Source organism: Triturus cristatus, chromosome 3_2 (genome assembly GCF_964204655.1).
Source record: "Triturus cristatus chromosome 3_2, aTriCri1.1, whole genome shotgun sequence".
Classification (NCBI taxonomy): domain Eukaryota; kingdom Metazoa; phylum Chordata; class Amphibia; order Caudata; family Salamandridae; genus Triturus; species Triturus cristatus.
The window spans coordinates 592542311-592564049 of NC_140584.1; the positions used below are offsets into that span (position 1 = coordinate 592542311).

General features: G+C 41.3%; 1 protein-coding gene across 10 annotated transcripts in view; it reads right to left on the reverse strand.

The window, feature by feature from the left end:
* The window catches only part of TMEM39B (transmembrane protein 39B), a 253297-nt gene that overhangs the window by 227974 nt on the left and 3584 nt on the right, over positions 1 to 21739 (reverse strand). For 4 of the 10 annotated variants that reach the window (XM_085648448.1, XM_085648445.1, XM_085648443.1 and 1 more), the window contains exon 2: positions 4839 to 4900. The exons of the other annotated variants lie outside the window; for them this stretch is intronic. The gene's annotated coding sequence lies outside the window, so the exon portion shown is untranslated. The remainder of the gene's footprint in view (positions 1 to 4838; positions 4901 to 21739) is intronic. 10 annotated transcript variants of the gene reach the window in all.

A 21739-nucleotide genomic window follows, 5' to 3' on the forward strand; every position in this document is an offset into this window, starting at 1 on the left:
ATTGCCTGCAGTTAACGTAATATTTGTCTTCACATGTCAATGCTGTTCAAACTTGTTTTTATGGTTCATTAATTGAAAGCCTTTATTGTTAGGGTGAGTGCTCCGAGTAAATGTTGCAAGCTCAGACTGCACTACTGACAGTGGTTCCAGTATAAAAGTGTGTACACACGGTTTCAAAGTTAGGCAATTTGAGGCTATGTAGAATGCTCCCAGAATGCTCTCTGACTGGATGCAAATATTTGCAGAAGCTTGAAGGCAAGATTGAGGATTCTTTGCTTTCAAAATAAAATGTTCATAAAAAATGAAAGTAGGAAAAAAAGAATTTGCTAAACTACTCTAAAATTTCAGGTACCATTTCTTTGCAGCATCATTTAGTAAAATGTGTTGATGCATGCTAATATTTCCCAAAAATATTCATAATGGAAACTCAGTGTAACGAGTTTCAATAAAATTATGGAAAACAAAAATAAACAAGCATTGGCAAAGCCAGTAGGACTGACATTGGTGGTCATCTTTTTAGTTTTGTCAATGTGTCAATTGTTTTGCCATGGTTTTTGAAAAACATTATTGGTGTGGGAGCTACCAGGCCCTCACCATGATAACAAACATTGGCAAAAGCACAAATTGTTTTTGGTCTCAAAAAGTACACACTGCCACAGTAGTTACTGGCAGTGAACAAATCTACGTTGTGTGCCGATATGCTCCTTGTGAAAGAGCAGAATGTGGTCACTCACAGTGAAGCCAGGAGAGAGAAAGGAAAAGAGAGAAAGAGAATTTCAATAAACACAAAAGGTCATGGTTAACGCCAGACCAAAAGTGCACCCATGGTATATGTCCTTGCATTAAGAGCAGCTATACGGCTTTCATGAATTCACAAGAACTTACAGAAATAGGGCAATAAATAGTACTCCCAGAAAATAGTTCTGAACTGCATTTTAGCATGAGCAAATATGCATGTGTAGATTTGTTCATGCAAAAACATGAGGGTTTGCAAGTTCACTTACCCTACAACCACGTTTTTCCCAACTCTGGAAGAAGGTTTACACCTGCCATTGTAAGGAGGAAATTTCCAACATTTCTCAGCATGGGAAAGGATTAGAGAAGAATTGTTGAAAACCCTTAAAACATGCAAGTTAGTAGATTTGCACAGACTTAAAAGGGCACACCAACCCTGGAACTATTGCTTACCACTACCTTCAGCCCCATTATGTAGATCTGCGGAAACGTGGCAACATAAGAGGATTGCTAGTATTCAAACACTACTATGGTATGAGCCCTGGCATAATCAGAGAGGCTATATCAGAGCTCTTATATAATGAGATTGCTGCCATAATTGTTGCCACACTACATGGCACCAAAGGGACAAGTGGATTTTGTTACAGGACAAGTAGATTTATGCAGCAACCTGCCCCATGGACAAGTAGATATTTTATTAAATTCCACACCCCTGTCAGAGGCGGGATGGTGAGCGCCCCCACCACACACTCAACGAGAAGGAGGCTTGCCTTCGACACAGCACGCTGCTGCATGCATGCTATTTATAACAATTGCACATGATGTTAAGTAAATATAAGAATTTAAGGCATTTCAAAGCTGACTAAGCTTCCTCTGGGATCCTCATTTCCATCTGCATGCATGTCCAGGGCTGATGTGTAATCGGTATTTGCTTTGGTCAGGACCAGAATGTAAAAGTAACCCATGCAACAAACATGTTTGAACATGGTAATTAAAAAAAAGTATTTCTTTAACACGGAGCAGCATCTCTTAACCTCTGTAGTTTGTTCCATTGTTTGCCTCCACAGCTGTCTCTCTGCCTCCACTTGTTGAATAAAGGAGCGTATCTTCCATTAGTGCGGCAGGTGCAGTGGCACTGGGGTCCATAAGCTTGAGGGGCCCACTGAACCTTGATTATTACTGAATTTCACAGTTAAAAGAGCAGCTGGGGGACCCATGTACTTCCTTGCACTGGGGCTCATGACACTGCCTACACCACTACTGTTTTAAACATGCTTATTTGTGTCTCTTGCCTGGCTGTGCACAGGTCTCATGTAACTTTATTTCTTCATTATCATTTGTTGAATATGAATTCATATATTTCTTAAGCACACAATTCACATGATTTAGGTCAAGCGCCTAATTGTGCTGCCACGCCCCCTCAACAGGTTTACCACACCCCTTTCAGAGTCACACACACCCTCCCCCCCCAGTTTTCTCATCCCACTTAAAGCCCTGAATAAATAAAACACATTAAAGCCCCAACAAAGACCATGGTTAACATTCCATGCCTTATGTAGCACATTAAATCATGTAGTAACAAAAGAGATCCTGTCCGTTAAATGGGACTATCTTGCCATTTCTAATGTTCAGTAGAAAACAGACAGTTTTCTTTAAATAACCCTCACCCACCAGGGTTTTCCCTTGGTGGCATGCTTCATCATTGGGTTTTTCCCATTCTGCTGCGGAATGGGGCGTGCTCGACCGTCCGGTACGTGGGAGCACTTTGATCATATTCTAGGATAAGGATGGAGAGACACATAGGACTGGGGGGTCTTTTTTAGTGGAGAAATTAAAAATACCTGGCTTAGTAGGAAAACTATTTTATTCTTGCCTCTATCTAGTAACTAGTATCTAGTATGATTAAGAACAGGGCCGGACTGGGAACCAAAACCGGCCCTGGCAAAGTGCTCGGCCGGCCCCCCTGGGGGATTGGGGGTGGCGTTAAGCTCTTTGCCAGGGCCGGTTTTCGGCCGATTGTTACAGGGACGAAACGGCCCTGTAACAAAACCGGCCTCCAGGGGCCCAAAACCGGCCCCCACCCGTGCGGCGCACCGGGGGATTGCCCGGTGCCCGCTACGGCCAGTCCGGCCCTGATTAAGAAGTGGGAAAACAATTGAAAATCACGCAATTATGTACATGACTTTCTGTGGTCTACATGTTTCACGCCCTACCCTGAGGCTTTTCTTCAGGACCAAGGAATGATCCCCGATAACACTCCTTTCGCAAAAATTCCAATTAGAGTGCACTTTGATTTAGATCAGTGGATAAAAATACATATACATACAATACCCAATTGGTAAAGTTTCTGTAAGATATGTAGGAAGCCAAAACTCAGGCCTTATGAGATCAAATGAAGGGGGGGGGGAGGGGGGGGGGGGGGGTTAGAGGGACACCTATAGTCAAATTTTCTTTCAAAGCTGCTCCCTTGTCTTTGTAGATAGCCCGCCCGTGGCTCCGCAGCTGAAAGGGATGAGGCATGCCACCAAGGGGAACCCTAATGCACATTAAATCATAACAGTCACGTTGACCTCACACAGGAGGAAAAAAACCCCGACAGAGCGCAATACCCTTTTCTGCTTTTGCAGAAGAGATGTGCTCTCTCAATCCATGTTTATCACTGTATTGTTTAATGACCGAATAGTCAGTTTGATAATTACATACTAGAAAAAGATTATTTCATTTACTTTTATGCTTCCCTCTGCTTGTATTTTCTGTCAGTGTGAGCTGGTCTCTTCCATTCAGCTTTGTTAATCGGAAGCAGGCAGGCAGGTAAGTGTGTTTTCCTTTCTTTGTTATACATTTTGAGTGCCCCGTTATCGGATATTTTCTTAGTGGTTGAGCGCAGGCCCGCTCTAACCTGTTTTAGTTCGGTCAGAAGCTCTTGAGGGCGTAGCTTCCAATGCTTCCTCTGTAGCTGCCGCTTTGACTTTTTAGGTCTCGCCTGACCCAGCGCAATAGGTCTCGCTTTTGGGACCTTATAAGTATTTAGTTATGCAACTGTTGCATGGCTATACACTTATAAGGTCCCAAAGGGGAGACCTATTGGCTATGCCAATGCTTGTTCAGTTTGCTCTGTGTCAGCTTTGACTTTTCCAGGTTGCTCTGCGTCAGCCGAGCGCACACTAGCTGTTGTTCCCTCAGTGGCTCCTGTCAGTTACAGAATGAGTCTTCGTCTGCATGGCATTTTTCTAAAGGGACTCTGGCAGTGTGTATTTTTTCCAATCGTAAAGCTTAATATTTGGGAGCAGTATAAATGTTTATAATAATTTTTTCCAGTTACCAATTTAGAAAAAGAGTCTTTAGGGCATAATCTCTACTTACCTTTACAATATAATATACAAATAATAAGATATTTTTTTTTCTCCGAGTTTGATATAAAGCTTTTATATATGGCACAGATATAAGTGGGTTACATAAGCTTATACATCCTGACGGCGTGACTCGAGTCTGAAGGTCTAGCTACTCTTCGAGGGTGAACATTATATTCGGGACAGCAAGTAGGAGTCTGTAAAAGAAGACATCCAAGTAAGCATCTATGGTGTTGTCCAATCTGCAGTGAGTGTCGCTATGAAGTCTAAGCATGAGGTGGTGAGTCAGTCCATTTCAGCCTCTGACCACCTCAATTCGAATTTGCCTTTATGAACCTGGAGACAGTTAAAATACCTGCTATAAGAATGGACGGTCCCTTATATTTAGGAGAGATGGCAAAAAAGTCTGGTCACATGGATGAATATTTCTGCCAAGTCATCGCAGAAACCTAAAGAACCGGTACCCTTGGAATTGGCCTATAATTCTCTCCTATCAGAGATCCATAAAAAGAAGCGAAGGGTTGTAAATTTCCTAGAAGACCTATTATGCACAGACAGGCTGCTGCTGCAGTCTTATTGGAATCTCACACATATTGTTAGAGGGATTCCTTTATTCATGGTGTTTCCTCAGAATTAGATTCCATAAAAAGTATCCCTTAACTTCCAGATGACTTAGCCAACATGGGTCGGATTGATAGAGAAATGTTATATTTCACAAACCTTTTTTTGACCCCAGTGCTATTATACACTCACCTTCAGGTGAATGGGTTCTTCTCCACACATCTCAGAATTTTTCCCAATATGGTAGAGATATGCTATAGAAAAGACCAACAGAAAAAATTAGCTCTGCATGCCCTATACCCATTCTTTCAAATACCTTATGTTGGTCTCACAATAGTGACCTTCCCATCTAAGAAGGAAAAATTATTCAAAGATAGGTCATTGAAAGTATTCCAGGATAACCTTTTGGATTTGTTAGGCCTTTTAATTAAAAATCCTTAAGATTACAGAGAAAAGTGCTACGTCCAAGGCTCCTTTGGACCTGCCTATCTTACTGTATTTAGAAATCAATTTGTATCCTTGGAAATGCACATTCTACTCTCTGCACAATACAGTAAATTGTTTAATTAGACTGATCCAAAACTGAGAGGAATGTCAGATAAAGAACTGGGAGCATAAGTCAATGTTCAGCTCTTTAGAGAGAAATGTGTTAAAGACATTATGGGCTAGGTACAGACCTTCATATCAATGGAAAAGGCCTAACAAAATCTAAGGAAGGTCTTTTCACCCAGCCAACAGGTTAGGTTGCTTAGGTTCAAGGGAGCCATACCTAGGACATTGCACAATCAAGTTGTAATGGTATAATGGGACTCCCATTAGACAATCAACCACTAAGACCATATTATAAAGGGGAGACCTACTGGCTTTTGACAATACTTATTTCTGGGTCCAAGCAAATAAGCAAATCATGAGAAAACCAGTCCTGGGTGAAATTTAAATTTGTGTTACACTTGTTAGGTAAAAGGACGCGATTCAGTCACTTCGCGCCATACCGTCACTTCGCATAATTAAGCATCATTTGTGATAAAACTGAACTGCAAACGGCAAATTGGGTTCAAAATTTAACACAAATGCATACGAACAACAGAATGCGAGCGGCTGTTTGTGGTGCTTTTGTTTAAATACGTCCTTGTGTCACAACTGACACGAAGATGCATTCTGCACAAAAATATAGCACATAACAGCAGAGTTGCATTTGGGAATTATGCTTAATTACATGAAAGCTAATTAGGCAAACCCAGGTGCTATTAGCACAGAAGCTTGAGAGGCAAGGCCCTATAATTCCCCACCACTGCTACCTACCTATAGGGTCTCACTGGCCAAAGATTGTATCCAGACTTTCTATTACCCTCCAACTGTTCTTATAGAAGCATCATGAAGTTTAAAAAAGGGCCTACCACCCTAACTAGTTAAAATTAAGATACCTAACGCATTTCTTGTGCTTACACAAGCTTTTCCATCTTCTATTGCTGAGCAATTTATTGTTGGTTCGATGCTACATCCTCCTTTACAAGAGGATAAAGGAAGTAAAACCAAGGCTTGCCTATGGATTTATCAAGGTTTCAATTCTGTGGGTAAGTAACAAGGGACTAGTCACTCTCAGAAATGAAGCTAGACTGCTGGGGCACCCTTTGGTTAATGGGTAGGTAAACTTATGTAGGGGTGACTACTTCAATATGTTTGGGACTCTTGTTACACTGTCCTTACACAGTGGCCCATTAAAGTATAATGAAAAGAGATTACAAAACACTAACATATCACAGGAATAAAAGACTCTGAAATAAACAGCAGCACCCAATTATAATTAGTGACAAAGTTTGGAAGGCTTGGAAAAACTTTTTCTCTAATTAGTACTGCAAATATATGAAGATGATGTGTTGAAATCTTTCAAAACAAATACCCTGAAAATATAGCACAGGAATGTCACACTTTTTCAAATACTTGCAAATACAGAACTGTATAAAATGCTGTCCCATACATCAAAATCACTGTATTCTCCTCTTCCCAGCAACTGGATAGGTCTACTTTGCAATTCATTTCATTTCATTCAATATGCTTGGTGGATAATATGACTAGAAGGGTAGTAAAGTGGTCCAAATGCATGCAACAATTACAATTAGCCAGCCCCTAAATTACCCATACTGACTACTACCAAAAGACATAAGCTATTACCACCATGTATGTACCTTATGTAATTGGTATGAGAAATACCATTAAACAAATAGCACACAAACTTGAGTGTGCACTGTCCAAGGTAAGGCTCGCTTGAACCTAACCATATGCATGGTCTTCTCTTGTTCTGAACTAGAGATTTTTGGGATGTCTTTAAACAAATCAAAATAATGAGATCACAAAACCTTTTTCAAATACTAAATTTATAGCATTAAGAGTAGGTCATTTCTTGCTAAGTAAAGGATCAGTCTGTACTGAGAGGCTTTGAGAGGAGGAACCAAGTCAAAGTCTCCAAATCATAACCAGGCCTCGACAAATTTGCTGGCCCACTCGCTATGGCGAGTCAGATTTTATCAGGGTGAGCTATATTTAGGGCCTTCTTGCACCTTCTGCTGAGTGGACAAACAGGTGGTCTGTTCACTCACAAAGCGAAAGAGCATTAAAGATGCGTTTAAATCTTGTTTTTATCTGGTCACATTTATTCTGTGTTCAGATACAGAGGTTAAAAGTCCGTTTACATCTACAATTACTTTTCTTTCTCGGACTGCAAAGTTTGAATATATTGTAAAGTGAACTGTCTGACAAACGTGCTGTACAAAAAGTGTGCAATGAAAGGCTGCAGAATGACACGTTTTACTTTAACACAATTAAAAAGCTAAAAGTGAACTGTAAAATGCAGATCAGATATTTTCTAGGACTACGATTTCTTGACCTACTGCTGTAGATTCTTGTGACTTCATGAAAGCCTGTAAATCTGCACTAATGCAAAGACATATATTATGGAAGCACTTTGAGATTTCTTTAATAATATGGCCCCTAATTAGATCTGGCGTAAACCAAGACCTTTTGTGTTTATTAAAATTCTCTCTATCTATATTCACTGAAAAAACCATAGGTTTCACACATGTTATAGTTAGCTGGACATTTTACTGATAAAAAACCAATGAAATTCCCCCGTTATAGTTACTGTAGGCAACTATAACTCACGCGACCGTAATCCTCTGCTGATGACATATGTGTCTTTATGAAAAGAAAATATTTGTAATATATGTATAGCTAAAATTTAATGGAAGAAGACATGGGCAAATAAGTGTCTAAATACAGTATTAGCATCAGCAGAGGATTGCGGTCGCACGATGAATCTAAAGTACACGGCTACCCTTGGCCGTGGCCCAGGAGCACCATTTTCGTCTTCTCTGGAAGCTGAGTTGAAGACTGAAAAGGCTTTGGGAGGAAACCTTTCCTATCCATGAAAGCACGCTCCCACAGGCGAGAACGCACGCAGACTAGACTTGACACACCTACTAAAGGATTTTAAACACTGCAACCAACAAGGCAAGCAAGACTACTCAAGGTTTTATTAGACTCACCTCATTCGTATCGGACTCTAATTCCCAGCATTCAGCTGGCTGTCTAAAGAACTTCCACGCCCACTGGGGGCGGTCTTTCTTTCAATAAAAGGTTGGAAAGTGACGAATGGCGAGTGATTGCTTCCTTCTATGCACGGTCCATGATTAAGGGGCGAACAGCCTTGAAACGCGTCGGACATCAAGCAAACAAACCAAGTGACAGGCAGCCTGCGTGCATCAGCAAGGCGATAAACCGGATGGTGGGTGAGAGCGCGAGTGACCTGGCGAAGCTCGAGGGCTATTGCGATGAATATATATATATATTACCTACTGGCGGTCGCCAGTAGGTAGTTATAGTTAGGACCACGTTTCCATAGGAAATCCGCAACATTCTATTTTGAATAACTTTTGCGCCGGTCGACGAATCCTCGCGAATTTTTCAAAATAGGTGGGGCGCTACGCTCCGCTCCTACCCTGAAAGTCTCGGGGGGATTCGTCAAGCGGGGGCTGAGATAAAAGGGGGGTCCCAAAACGCGTTTTTCCCATGCATTTTTCCATAGGACCTTTAGACACAGCTACAGCCCGAACGGCTGAACAGAATTACTTGAAATTTGGCAGAGAGGTAGTCCTCAGGTCAAGGAAGTGCCTTTTGTAGGTTTGGTGTAAATCTGTTCAGTAGATTCTGAGAAAATAGCCTTTAAATCAATATATATATCTGAGCCAGCTTACGGTGCGCTTACGGTGCGCTTACCGTACGCGTACGGTGACGTGCGCGAGCGCGATTCTGATTGGCTCTTAGATCTTAGTAAACATTCGAATCGGCCGAAACCAGGAAGCGGCGGCCGCCATTTTCTCTCTCGCACTCTGAGTGGGGCAGCATAAATGAAGCCCAAAAATGTGTAAAGGGGCAGTATATTGAGATAATAATCACCCAGCAGTGATATACGGGCCCCCAAACAACCCCCAAGGCCCAAAAAATTTTTTCTTTTTTTTTCGAAAAATCGCCGATTACGCTTACCGTACGCGTACGGTAAAAATTTGTTTAAAAAAAAAAATTTATCCACACTCTCCCCACCCCATGTTCAAATGGTGCCCGAATGGCACCATTTGTGCATGGCTTAACAACTAAACGAAAATAATAAACAAAACATTTCACAACGATGCGCATAATATGTCCCCCATGTGCGCACGGTGCGCGAAGCGCATCGTGCGTACATGGCCCATCCCGCATAATGTGGGCACGCGGTGCGCTGCGCGCACCGCGTGACCACCGTGCGTGCATGGCACTAACTGCATAAAGTGGGCACGGAACGAACTGCGTTAACTGGGCGCGCACGCCACGAATGGCGTAAAGTAAGTTAGCATTTAAAAAACCGTACAAATTCACTGAAAAAACCATAGGTTTCACACACGTTATAGTTAGGAATTAGCATTTAAAAAACCTTGCAAATTCACTGAAAAAACCATAGGTTTCACACATGTTATAGTTAGCTGTACATTTTACTGATAAAAAACCAATGAAATTCCCCCGTTATAGTTACTGTAGGCAACTATAACTCACGCGACCGTAATGCTCTGCTGATGACATATGTGTCTTAATGAAAAAAAAATATTTGTAATATATGTATAGCTAAAATTTAATGGAAGAAGACATGGGCAAATAAGTGTCTAAATACATTATTAGCATCAGCAGAGGATTACGGTCGCGTGAGTGGGAGTTGCCTACAGTAACTATAACGGGGGAATTTCATTGGTTTTTTATCAGTAAAATGTACAGCTAACTATAACATGTGTGAAACCTATGGTTTTTTCAGTGAATATATATATATATATATATATATATATATATATTCACTGAAAAAACCATAGGTTTCACACACGTTATAGTTAGGAATTAGCATTTAAAAAACCTTGCAAATTCACTGAAAAAACCATAGGTTTCACACATGTTATAGTTAGCGGAAATTTTACTGATAAAAAACCAATGAAATTCCCCCGTTATAGTTAGTGCAGGCAACTATAACTCACGCGACCGCAATCCTCTGCTGATGCTAATACTGTATTTAGACACTTATTTGCCCATGTCTTCTTCCATACATTTTTAGCTATACATATATTACAAATATTTTTTTTTCATAAAGACACATATGTCATCAGCAGAAGATTGCGTTCGCGTGAGTTATAGTTGCCTGCACTAACTATAACGGGGGAATTTCATTGGTTTTTTATCAGTAAAATTTCCGCTAACTATAACATGTGTGAAACCTATGGTTTTTTCAGTGAATTTGCAAGGTTTTTTAAATGCTAATTCCTAACTATAACGTGTGTGAAACCTATGCTTTTTTCAGTGAATTTGTACGTTTTTTTAAATGCTAAGTTACTTTACGCCATTCGTGGCGTGCGCGCCCACTTAACGCAGTTCGTTCCGTGCGCGCACAGTAAGCACGCGGTGCGCTTCGCGCACCCACTTTACGCAGTTAGTGCCGTGCACGCACGGTGGGCACGTTACGCTAGATGGGCCATGTACGCACGATGCGCTTCGCGCACCGTGCGCACATGGAGGACATATGATGCACTTCGTTTTGAAAGGTAATATTTTAATTTTTCGTAATTTTTATAAGCCATGCACAAATGGTGCCCTTCGGGCACCATTTGCACACGGGGTGGACAGAGTGTGGATAATTTTTTTTTTTATTTTTTTTTTTTTAAATATTATAGTTTATCTCATCTGTTATAAGCGATGCACAATTGGTGGCCTTCTTCGGCCACCAATTGCACACGGGGTGGGGAGAGTGTGGATAATTTTTTTTTTTATATTATTTTTTACCGTACGCGTACGGTAAGCGTAATCGGCGAAATTAGCGAAAAAAAAAAATTCCGTTTTTGGCCTTGGGGGATCTTTGGGGACTCCCTCAACATGGCTATGTGTGTGGGAGCTGTCTAAACAGCCCCTTTACATGTTTTTGTGCTTTGTATTTTCATCATCACTCTCAGTGCGAGAGAGAAAATGGCGGCCGCCGCTTCCTGGTTTCGGCCGATTCGAATGTTTACTAAGATCTAAGAGCCAATCAGAATCGCGCTCGCCACCGTACACGTACGGTAAGCGTACGGTAAGCGCACCGTAAGCTGGCTCAGATATATATATTGATTTAAAGGCTATTTTCTCAGAATCTACTGAACAGATTTACACCAAACCTACAAAAGGCACTTCCTTGACCTGAGGACTACCTCTCTGCCAAATTTCAAGTAATTCTGTTCAGCCGTTCGGGCTGTAGCCCTGTCTAAAGGTCCTATGGAAAAATGCATGGGAAAAACGCGTTTTGGGACCCCCCTTTTATATCAGCCCCCGCTTGACTAATCCCCCCGAGACTTTCAGGGTAGGAGCGGAGCGTAGCGCCCCACCTATTTTGACAAATTCGCGAGGATTCGTCGACCGGCGCCAAAGTTATTCAAAATAGAATGTTGCGGATTTCCTATGGAAACGTGGTCCTAACTATAACTACCTACTGGCGACCGCCACTAGGTAATAGATATAGATATATATATCTATCTATATAGATAGATATATATATCTATATAGATATATATATCTATCTATATAGATAGATATATATATATATATATATATATACACACATAGGCTGACTTCACAATGACAGCATTCTGCTGTATGTGTGCTTTTCGAGACCAAAAATCACAACAAAAAAAGTGCTTGCTTTTTGAAAATGCTTATTTTAACGGCGAGGGCCCAGCAGCTCCCACACCAATAAGGTTTTACAAAAACCATGCCAAAACAAGACACACATTGATGAAACCAAAAGGCTGACCACCAATTTCAGATCCACTGACTTTGCCAATGCTTGTTTATTACCATGTTTTCCCATTATCTTACACCAGTTTTCCATTAATAATATTTTTGGGAAATACTCGCATGCATCAACACCTTCTATAGAGGATGCTGCAAAGAAATGGTACCTAACATTTTACAGTAATTTAGCAAAATTATTTTTTTTACCTAGTTGCATTTTTTTGGGAACATTTTATTTTGAAAGCATAGAACCATCTATCTTGCTTTCAAGCTTGTCTGCAAATATTTGCATCTAATCAGAAAGCATACTGGGAGCATTATACGTAGCCTCACACTGCTAAACTTTGAAAACGTGTGTACACATATTTATACTGGAACCACTGTCAGTAACGCAGTCTGAGCTTACTTTTCCTTAGAATGCTAACCCTAATAATAAAGACTTTGCATTAATGAACCATAAATACAAGTTAGAACGGTGTTAACATATGAAAACAAAAATTAGCTTAACTGCAGACAATGCTCTTCCCTGATCCATAATGTGGTACTGTAAACTGGCAGCCAGAGGGTTTGTACCGCAGGGGGCTGGACATACTTGTCCTATGGACAAAATACACATGGAAACTGGTTGTCCTTGACCCCAAACAATATATCCTGGGCGTCCAGGAATTCCACACCCCTGCTTTCAGAAATTGTGCTTTCAAAAAACGTAGCAGAACACTTTACTTGGTGATGTGCAAATAGATTTGCTGAAACCCAATTTTCACAGATGATTGTTTATACACTATATAGTTTTTTTTTAAGTAAAACTGCATGTTAGTGGGAACGTTTTTGGCAATTTAAATGGAAAACGTGTTGTCTGCAAATGACAGTGCACTGCCACCTCATGGCTTAGTAATATATTAAAAGTGAGTTTTGAAAGATGAACGGAGAAAAATTCCTATGCCTGCCCTGATGGCAATGCTATTAGTGAATTAAGAGGTACGTCGGGAGTCATGTCTACTCTTTATGTGGGCTAGATTGTTATTATACATGGAGCAAACGTTTAGTATATTAAATCGAACCAAATAGGTTTTTTTGTACAGCAGGAATGCTGCACCCACATACTGGAACGTGCTCTCATATGTGATAATGAAGAAAAAAAGTCTCTCTGCAAAATGAATTATTTGCCTAGAATGACATAATGAGACCAGTTTATGGGTCAAGAATATTACAGTTAGGTCAAATAAATTACTCAAGTTACTAGACCTGCAGGTCTAGTAAAATGGTACTGATTTTGAGGCCTGATACTCCTGTACCAGATATTAAAGCCTATGAGCGATTTATCACGTCCAAGAACCTGTAAACAAAAATGTTGAATTAAGACTCTACGCGACAGGAGTATATATGCAAGAAGGAACTGAAAACTATGTAAAAGTCCTTCTTTACGTAGATCAGAAAATTAAAGAATGGAATATCAAGTAAAGTAAAATTATGCCGTGGTATGTGTGTCAGGGGAATGGGGGAGAGGGAGTGGAGTTAGGGGATTCTGTCTGGCTTACACACGCTCCCATTAAAACAATCGGATTAAAATAGTTTGGTTCTTTATATAAATAACTGTGGAGCTTTTTACATTTGATATATAAATTGTGAGCACATACTCCCAAACAAACGAGCAGCCCAGCCTACACATACAGTTAAAGGGAGAGTGCAAACTAGTCGCGATTCTCCCTGAATTATCTAGCCTTGGGGCAAGCAGCCCAGCTTGCTTCAAAAGATAAAACCTAGCACTGTCAACACAAATCGTGGGAAATCAAAGACCATTGATTACAAAGAATTGCAGGACATCACCAGCCTGAAATACGGAGGGAAAAGACGCATGGGAGATGAGAAAAGAAAATGGCATTCAGAGCTATTGAGAACAGCAGCGCTCGAGAAGGGTTGGTAAAAGAAGCTAAAAGAGTTCCCAAATTGACCTTAAATAAGGGCTAGTGGAAGGATAGTGAACTTGGTTGATGCGCTCGGGAGAGGTGAACACGCAGAAAGAGGCATGACCAATGAATGCCATGGACTAATGAGAAGAGAGACTGGGAAAGCGACATTGGTGCCAGCAAATGGCACTGCAGGTGTGGTAAAGCCCGCAAAGATACACCATGTCTCGGATCGAGACGGCGTCTAGAGCCGAGACTGAAAAACTCACAGTGTGAAAAGGGGCCATGTGCCCAGTTCTATCTAGAAGGCACTTCTGAGCCGCCCCCCCCCCCACCGAATCCCCTCCTCTTAAAAACATTCCTGCTTATGTCCTGGGGTGTTTTCACACCCCATTATGGTAGTCGTTTTATTAAAGCCATTAAAAAACAAGCTGGAAATCCACACTTTGCAGTGGTTCCCAGCTTGTTTTTACTACAGTGTGATATTGACTCCCTCAACGGATGACCGTGTGAAGGGAGCCAATACTGTGTGACACCGTGTGAGTTGGCAGGTCTGTTAATGTTCAACCTCTCAGGGGGAAAAAGGTGCTAGAAACAAGTGTACATTAATCAAATGAATATAAATCTCAAGACAACATAACAATGATACATAACATTGTGCATAAATGTAGGATAAGGACTATGACCAAGTTGTGTTAATTATTTAGCAAAAAACCTTTTATTTTAGTATATTTTCTTTTGATATTATCAAAGCATGAATTTTCAGTTTACAATAAATCCATTAAACATTATTTCATACATAAAAAACACAATCCAATACATTCATGTATTCAAGAGAAAACAGCACAATTAATTTATACAGATAATCAAATGTTTTGCTTCATTGCACATGTATGTACAGAAAGGGGGATCCAATCAATCAATCACTGCATTTCTAAAGCGCGCTACATACCCGTGAGGGTCTCAAGGCGCTGGGGGGTGGCGGGGGGCGCTACTGATCGAAGAGCCAGGTCTTGAGGAGTCTTCTGATGGCCAGCAGGTCCCGGGTCTGTCGTAGGCTGGTAGGGAGAGTGTTCCAGGTCTTGGCGGCGAGGTAGAAGAAGGATCTGCCGCCGGCGGTGGTTTTCCGGATACGAGGAACTGTGGCGAGGGCGAGGTTGGCTGAGCGGAGGCTTCGGGTGGGGGTGTGGAAGCTGAGTCAGTTGTTGAGGTAAGTGGGTCCGGTGTTGTGTTGTGCTTTGTGTGCGTGGATGAGGAGTTTGAAGGTGATCCTCTTGTTGACGGGGAGCCAGTGCAGGCCTCTCAGGAGGGGTGTGATGTGGCTGCGGCGTTGAGGATCAGTCGAGCCGAGGCGTTCTGGATTAGTTGTAGTCGTCTCAGGAGCCATCATCCACAGAGACTATCAGAATCTCAACTAACACCGACGACACCCCTTCATTTCATGGTTGACCTACCTATTCGTACTGTACGACAACCTATTTAAACAGTTTATAACGTTTGTAAAATATTAAATACAATTTCGGGACTAATTTTGGAACAGATGTGCATACATATCCAGAGACCTTGACTATTATGTATTCTATACAGAGAAAGTTGAGACGGTCCCCTGATGAAGGCACTTCAGCCGAAATGCGTGTAGCTTCCATCTACCGCCAGCCTTCCACTGTTTATGGTTCATCTGGATCCCCCGTTCTGTACATACATGTGCAATGAAACAAAACATTTGATTATCTGTATAAATTAATTGCACTGTTTTCTCTTGAATACATGAATGTATTGGATTGTGTTTGTATGTACACTTTTTTTATGGATTTATTGTAAACTGAAAAATCATGCTTTGATAATATAAAAAGAAAAAATACTAAAATAAAAAAGTTTTTTGCAAAATAATTAACTTGGTCAAAGTCATTATCCTACATTTATGCACAATATTATGTATTGTTATGTTGTCCTGAGATTTATGATCATTTGATTAATGTACACTTGAATGAATGAAATTACTTTATTCGGCTTCTATCATTATAAAAAGCCATAATAGAAGTCATATAAAAATACATCACATATTTATACAGATCTATACTAATATAGCAATTATTTCATAAAAAACATTTAAAAAGATAAAATTAAGTTAAAAGAAAGGAACTGCTATGAAACTAAAAGGGGATCTGTAATATTTACTTTCTGTAGGGTAAGAAGAGATCAAGTCCCCCAATCTATAGTCGTGTAGTTTTTATAGATTCAATCGATGACGAAAGATACATTTCAGGAACTTCACTATTGACCTTACTATCCATTCCTCATCCAGTTGCTGTAAAGCCAATAATGCTGGACAACACCTTCCAATTCCCATGAGTCTTAAAAACGGTATTAGCCATTTTTTCTTATACTCCCTATAGAATTGGCAAAAGAAAACTGTATGAATTGTTGCCTGTTTGGAGATATTATCACAAGGACAACAAGGTAAGACCTTATCCCAGTTGTTATTTGTTGGGAAGGCTACCAAACGATGGAACAAATTCAGCTTAAATCTAACCAAAAGAAATCTTTCAAAGGTGGTAAAATCATAGGTTAGATATGGCTGAATATTAGAAGTGGTTTGGAGGGCCATACTTTGTTGTACAGTTAATTTTGACCCTTCATTAGCAATCCGTAGTTCTTCAAGATGGCTAAGAGACTCCTTTTTCAGTGTTTTTCTGGATATCGCTATAATTGAGGTTGGAACTAGGTAGTACTTTTCCATACCAAGATCAGTTAAAAAGGATCTTATGTAAGTTAACCATCGAATCTTAGTTACAGAATCTAGCTCCATGCAGTCACAGATTATTAATTGTGTAAAGGTATTCTTATCCGATGACCATATACGGTGCCAGAGTCAAAGAGGTTGGATTCTGGCTAAATCTGAAATGTAGGGGATGCCCAATTCCAAGTGGCATACGAAAGTCGATGCACTCGTAGGGAGGGATAGAATGCATTTCAGGAAGGCATTCTCAATCACTTGCAGTGAATTTGTTTCTACATAACCCCACAGTCCAGCCCCATATAGTGCTACAGATTGACATTTAGCTATATATATTTTTAAAAGTTCCACAGTAGGTCTCTTACCCAATTTTTGGGCAAAATTAACAATGGCCTTTGTAGTTCGTACAAGCTGAAGCTTTCTAGATTCAATTGCTGGTTTCCATTGTAATTTGCGATCAATAATAATTCCCAAATAGGGATATTGGGCTGTAGTGGCAAGTTTCTCTTGATTCAAATACATTTCCTTCTTCATTTTTTTACTGGGACCAGAAGACATAACAAAGGTTTTTTAAATATTTATTCGTAAATCTAAAGTGCCCATAAAACCATCGATCGGGGTTCTGGCCAATATCACCGCGTCATCAGAGTAGAGTAAGGCCGGAATCTGACGATCTTTTACACGTGGGAGGTCCTGACTCCCCTTCAACATAGCTCTCTCCAAGCCGTTAGTATAGAGCGTAAAAAGAAAGGGGGCCAGGACACACCCCTGTCTCACTCCTCTCTCCACACTGAATGAGGCGGTTAGTTCTCCATTAACCCCAAACCTTACCCTAGCTGAGGCATTAGAATACAGTTCACGTAAAAAGTTTAATAGTGCTGTGTCTACTCCCATGTCCCGTAATGTGGACCATAATTTCGAGTGACTGACGCAATCGAAGGCCGCAGACAAGTCCACGTACACCATGTAGACATTGCCTCCTTTAGCAGATATGTATTTTCCCAGCAATAATGGCCTGATCAACTGTCCCTAGCCCCTCCCGGAACCTGAACTGAATATCCGATAGAATTTGGGCATCCTCGGCCCAGCCCTGGAGGCGTTCTAGGATAATCCTCCCCGCCATTTTGCCCACCGAATCTAATAATGAAATTGGTCGGTAGCATGTGACATCTTGACGATCTCCTTTCTTAACCCCTTCAGCGCTCATGACGGAGCCACTCCGTCATGAGCCACGGGTGCCGTGTGCTCATGACGGAGTGGTTCCGTCATGCGGCGGCCGTTGGCCGCCACTCCTCCCACGCTGCGCTGATTCCCCGCCTGTGCGGGCGATTAGCGCAGTGGGCGGAGTCATGACGGAACCACTCCGTCATGAGCACAGCTCAACCGGGGCTCATGACGGAGTGGCTCCGTCATGAGCACAGCGCCACCGCGCTGCCCCCAAACCGCCCCCAGCGCTGCGGCGGAATTCCCACTGCAGCGAAGGGGTTAAAGATGGGGATCATGATTGATTTCGACCATTAACCTAATAATCCCACCCCACATGCCGCATTAAGGACTCGTCAGGATTGGGGCCCAGAGTTCTAAATTTGATTTAAATAAGTCTATAGGTACCCCATCCGGGCCCTTTCCATTTTTGATAGCTTTTAGTGCTAATATCACTTCTTCCATGGTTATATCAATATTTAGGGGATAAGATGTTCCTAAAGGTGTTAAGACTGCAAGATCTTGAGTATCCCCTTCCTTGGAGTTATTTGCAAAGATCTTTGAAAAGTGCTCTACCCAGGCCCCCGCATCAATTGCCACCTCAATAGTTGGAGAGTCCTTAGAGTTGCAGAAAAAAGGAGATTTGACTATGGTCCAGAAAGCAGAACTATTTTTATTTTTAATGCTTTTCTGGAGTTGCACCCATAGATCCGACTTAAGTTCAGTTTTTCTATCTTTTATGGCTGAATTATATTCTCTCCTCAAAATTATTATTTCCTGGGGGGCCCCCATCTGTTTTTTGCAAAGCTTTTTTAAGTTTGGGATGTGCAACCGTGCATCTGTGGTTGAACCAACCTAGTTTTTTCGAATGAGTTATTTTTTTTTGATTTCACAAACAGTTGTTAGTTGCTTTCAGGATTTCCCCAAAGTGGGCCAAAAGTTCAAGTTCCGTGGTGAGCAAATCTAAGCATTTTACAATGTCATAAGAGACCTCTTTCATTATCCTACTTAGAATTTCTACCGGATCCACCTTTTCCCATTTCAGGGAATATCCGTTAAGCTTATCCAAGTAAAGAGAGTTTTGTCTCAATGTGCTAGATAAAGTTTGGATTCGGTATTCATATAGTGGGAAATATGTTATGGTCAGGGCACAGTGGTCACTTATTACGGTGATATGCGTATCAAATTCCTTCGCCCGATTACCCACTGAATTCGAAATTAAAATAAAGTCAATAATAGAGTGACTTTCTCTACCTATAAAAGTCGGATCCGGCCAATGGGTTTCAGGATTCCTTCTGTTGGCAATTGCGAGATCCATATCGATTAGTATTTCATTTAAGATAGGACCTACGCCGGTATGCGAGAAATGGAGGATTGGCTCCTCTTGTTCGTCTATTAACCCACACAATAACCCTTTATTTATTTTACACAGATGTAAATTAAAATCACCTCCCCAGATAATGGTTGCACCCATATAGGATGCTTTGGTCAACGTTGTTAAATGAAAGGAGATCTGTCGGAGAACTACCCGTAATTCATGCTCCTTTAAGTTGTTATAAAAATTAACCAGGAGAACCAGTTCCCCTTTAGCAAAACGAATGCTCAATATTTGACAATGGACATCAAGAATGACCGGAGTAATTTGAATATTTCCTAGCAAGTTTGTAATATAGATGATTAAACTGCCCTTTGCTCTGCCGGAGGATGTAGAGACGGCGGATGAAAAGTAGGTTTTATAACCTACAAGATGTATTACAACGGTAGTCCATGTCTCCTGTAGGCAGATAATATTTGAATGTTCAAAAAGTGTTGGACCCTGACCATTTTCAATTTTAGGGGATAAACCTGCTATGTTCCAAAAAAGCAATGTTATTGGTGATCCTAGTTTATGCGAAATTGTCTCCGACTGAGTTTTAAACTGTTTGATGTTAAAGCTTCCATTGGTCTAGATGAGATGGAATTATTTCCTAGGATATTAGGTGTTATCAATTCTATTAAATCTAGACTTTTGTGGGGCAATTCAGGACAGACTATCAAGTCTTTCAAAGGTGTTAATAATATTGGGTGATTGCTGCCCAACTGAACTATAGAACTTTTATCGTTATTATGTACGCATGTTCTTATTTTTTGCGATAGTAGTTTTTCGTCCTGAATTTCCCCGTGGACCTGGGTGGGACGTCAATCCACAGCTTCCAGTCCCGAAAGCGCGGAGTATCGATTCGAGATATGCAGACTATAGCTAGGTAGTTCTCTGCTGCAGCCAAGTCGGGGACAGACTCTATGGAAATTGGACAGCATTGATTGAGGATAAAAATAAATTAAATCTCGAGTGGAAATTACATCTCCTCCATTCTCCCTCGGCCAATCACCCATGTGTCTAACCACATTTCTATCTCTAAAATTAATAATAATGAGATCGCCTCTTATATCCTTGGGTCTGTGTCCCAACCACCATAGTCTCCTAACATTAAGAATTTCGCCATCAATATGGGCCGGCAAGGGTCTATTACAGCCTAACCAATGGATCACTTTGTTCTTAAGTTCCTGCTGTCCCTCAATCCTTGGTCCATTTAATTCCGGTACCCCTGTAAGTACTACCACGTAAGGAGCCGCTTCCGGGGGGAGATCTATTATTTGTTGTTTACCCCTTATCATGTCGTTAGTTGGAAGAGGTCTACTCATAAGTTTATATTGTTTCTCCTGTTCAGTGAGAATCTTATCTTTACCCGTCTCTCGATCTTCACTAGGTCTAATACTAGGCTTATTATGAATCCGGGGAGTCATTGGGAGAGCTTCGTTCCCTACTAGGGAATGTTGGATTGGTAAGTTGTCGCCCGATCGTTCTTGGGGAGGTTTAGGGTCTGTTGTTTTTGGGTCTGTGACTTGAGTAAAAGCCCTGGTCACTTCTGTGTTGGTTTTAATACTTCGTTCCATGGACTCAAGTTGAGCAGACATTCTTTTTACTCTCTCTAAAAGGGGCAGTATCAATGATTTCACTAGTAATTCCATCGAGCCTATTAGTTCTTTCAAAGATTTAGGCGATGTTAGGGAACTATCAATAGTGATATTCCCTATTCTTTGTTTAGAGGTAGCTAAAGAGGTATTTTTCCTCTTAGGTACTTTAACGGGCCGCCCAACCTGAGTGATCCCATTTTTATTCTTTTTGTTTTTCTGTACAGAAAGCACCCAGGTTTTATGGGATATTGGACCATTAGGGTCATCTATAGATATGATTGGAACCGGATCAACACTAATAGCTTCAAGTGATGAACTAGAATGCAAATCTTCTACGTTCCCTTTGTTTGGAGTGGTTGGATCTTGTGACTCCATAGGAGTACTGAAGTCATGTATTTGGTCTATTTTATTCCTTTTATTGGGGGGTGGTGTAATGGCCCTTTGAATATTACCCAGTGAGGAGCGTTTCTTATAAAGAGGTTCGGAAGACAGACGCCGTTCTGTAATGGCTATTTCGTGCTCCAGAGCCGATGCTGCTCTAGTTATAAAAAGATCCAAGGTCCCCCTCACTGAACCGCCCACCGTTGATTTTCTGGGCCTAGTAATACGTGCGGTCATGATCCCCGATCACAATGATAGTTGTAACACAGAAGTAAAGTCACAGTTTTAGTATATTACAGTACGAGATGATGATAACAATAGCTATACATGAACAAAGTGTCCAGTCATATGTAGATCACCTGTAAACAGGGACAACGGAAACACTCACGGAGGGTCAAGATCACGTACAGCCTCCCAACGAGATAGATAGCGGGATGATTTAGTGGAGTGGCCCAGCCCAGCCACGGCCTGCCCCGGCCGGCCACAGACGGCCCGCCCTTTGCCCGGCGTTGCCCGCGCGCGTTCCCGCGACGCGGGGGATAGAGTTGTTTTTAAAGCGCCTCCAGGCGCGGGTGGTGGTA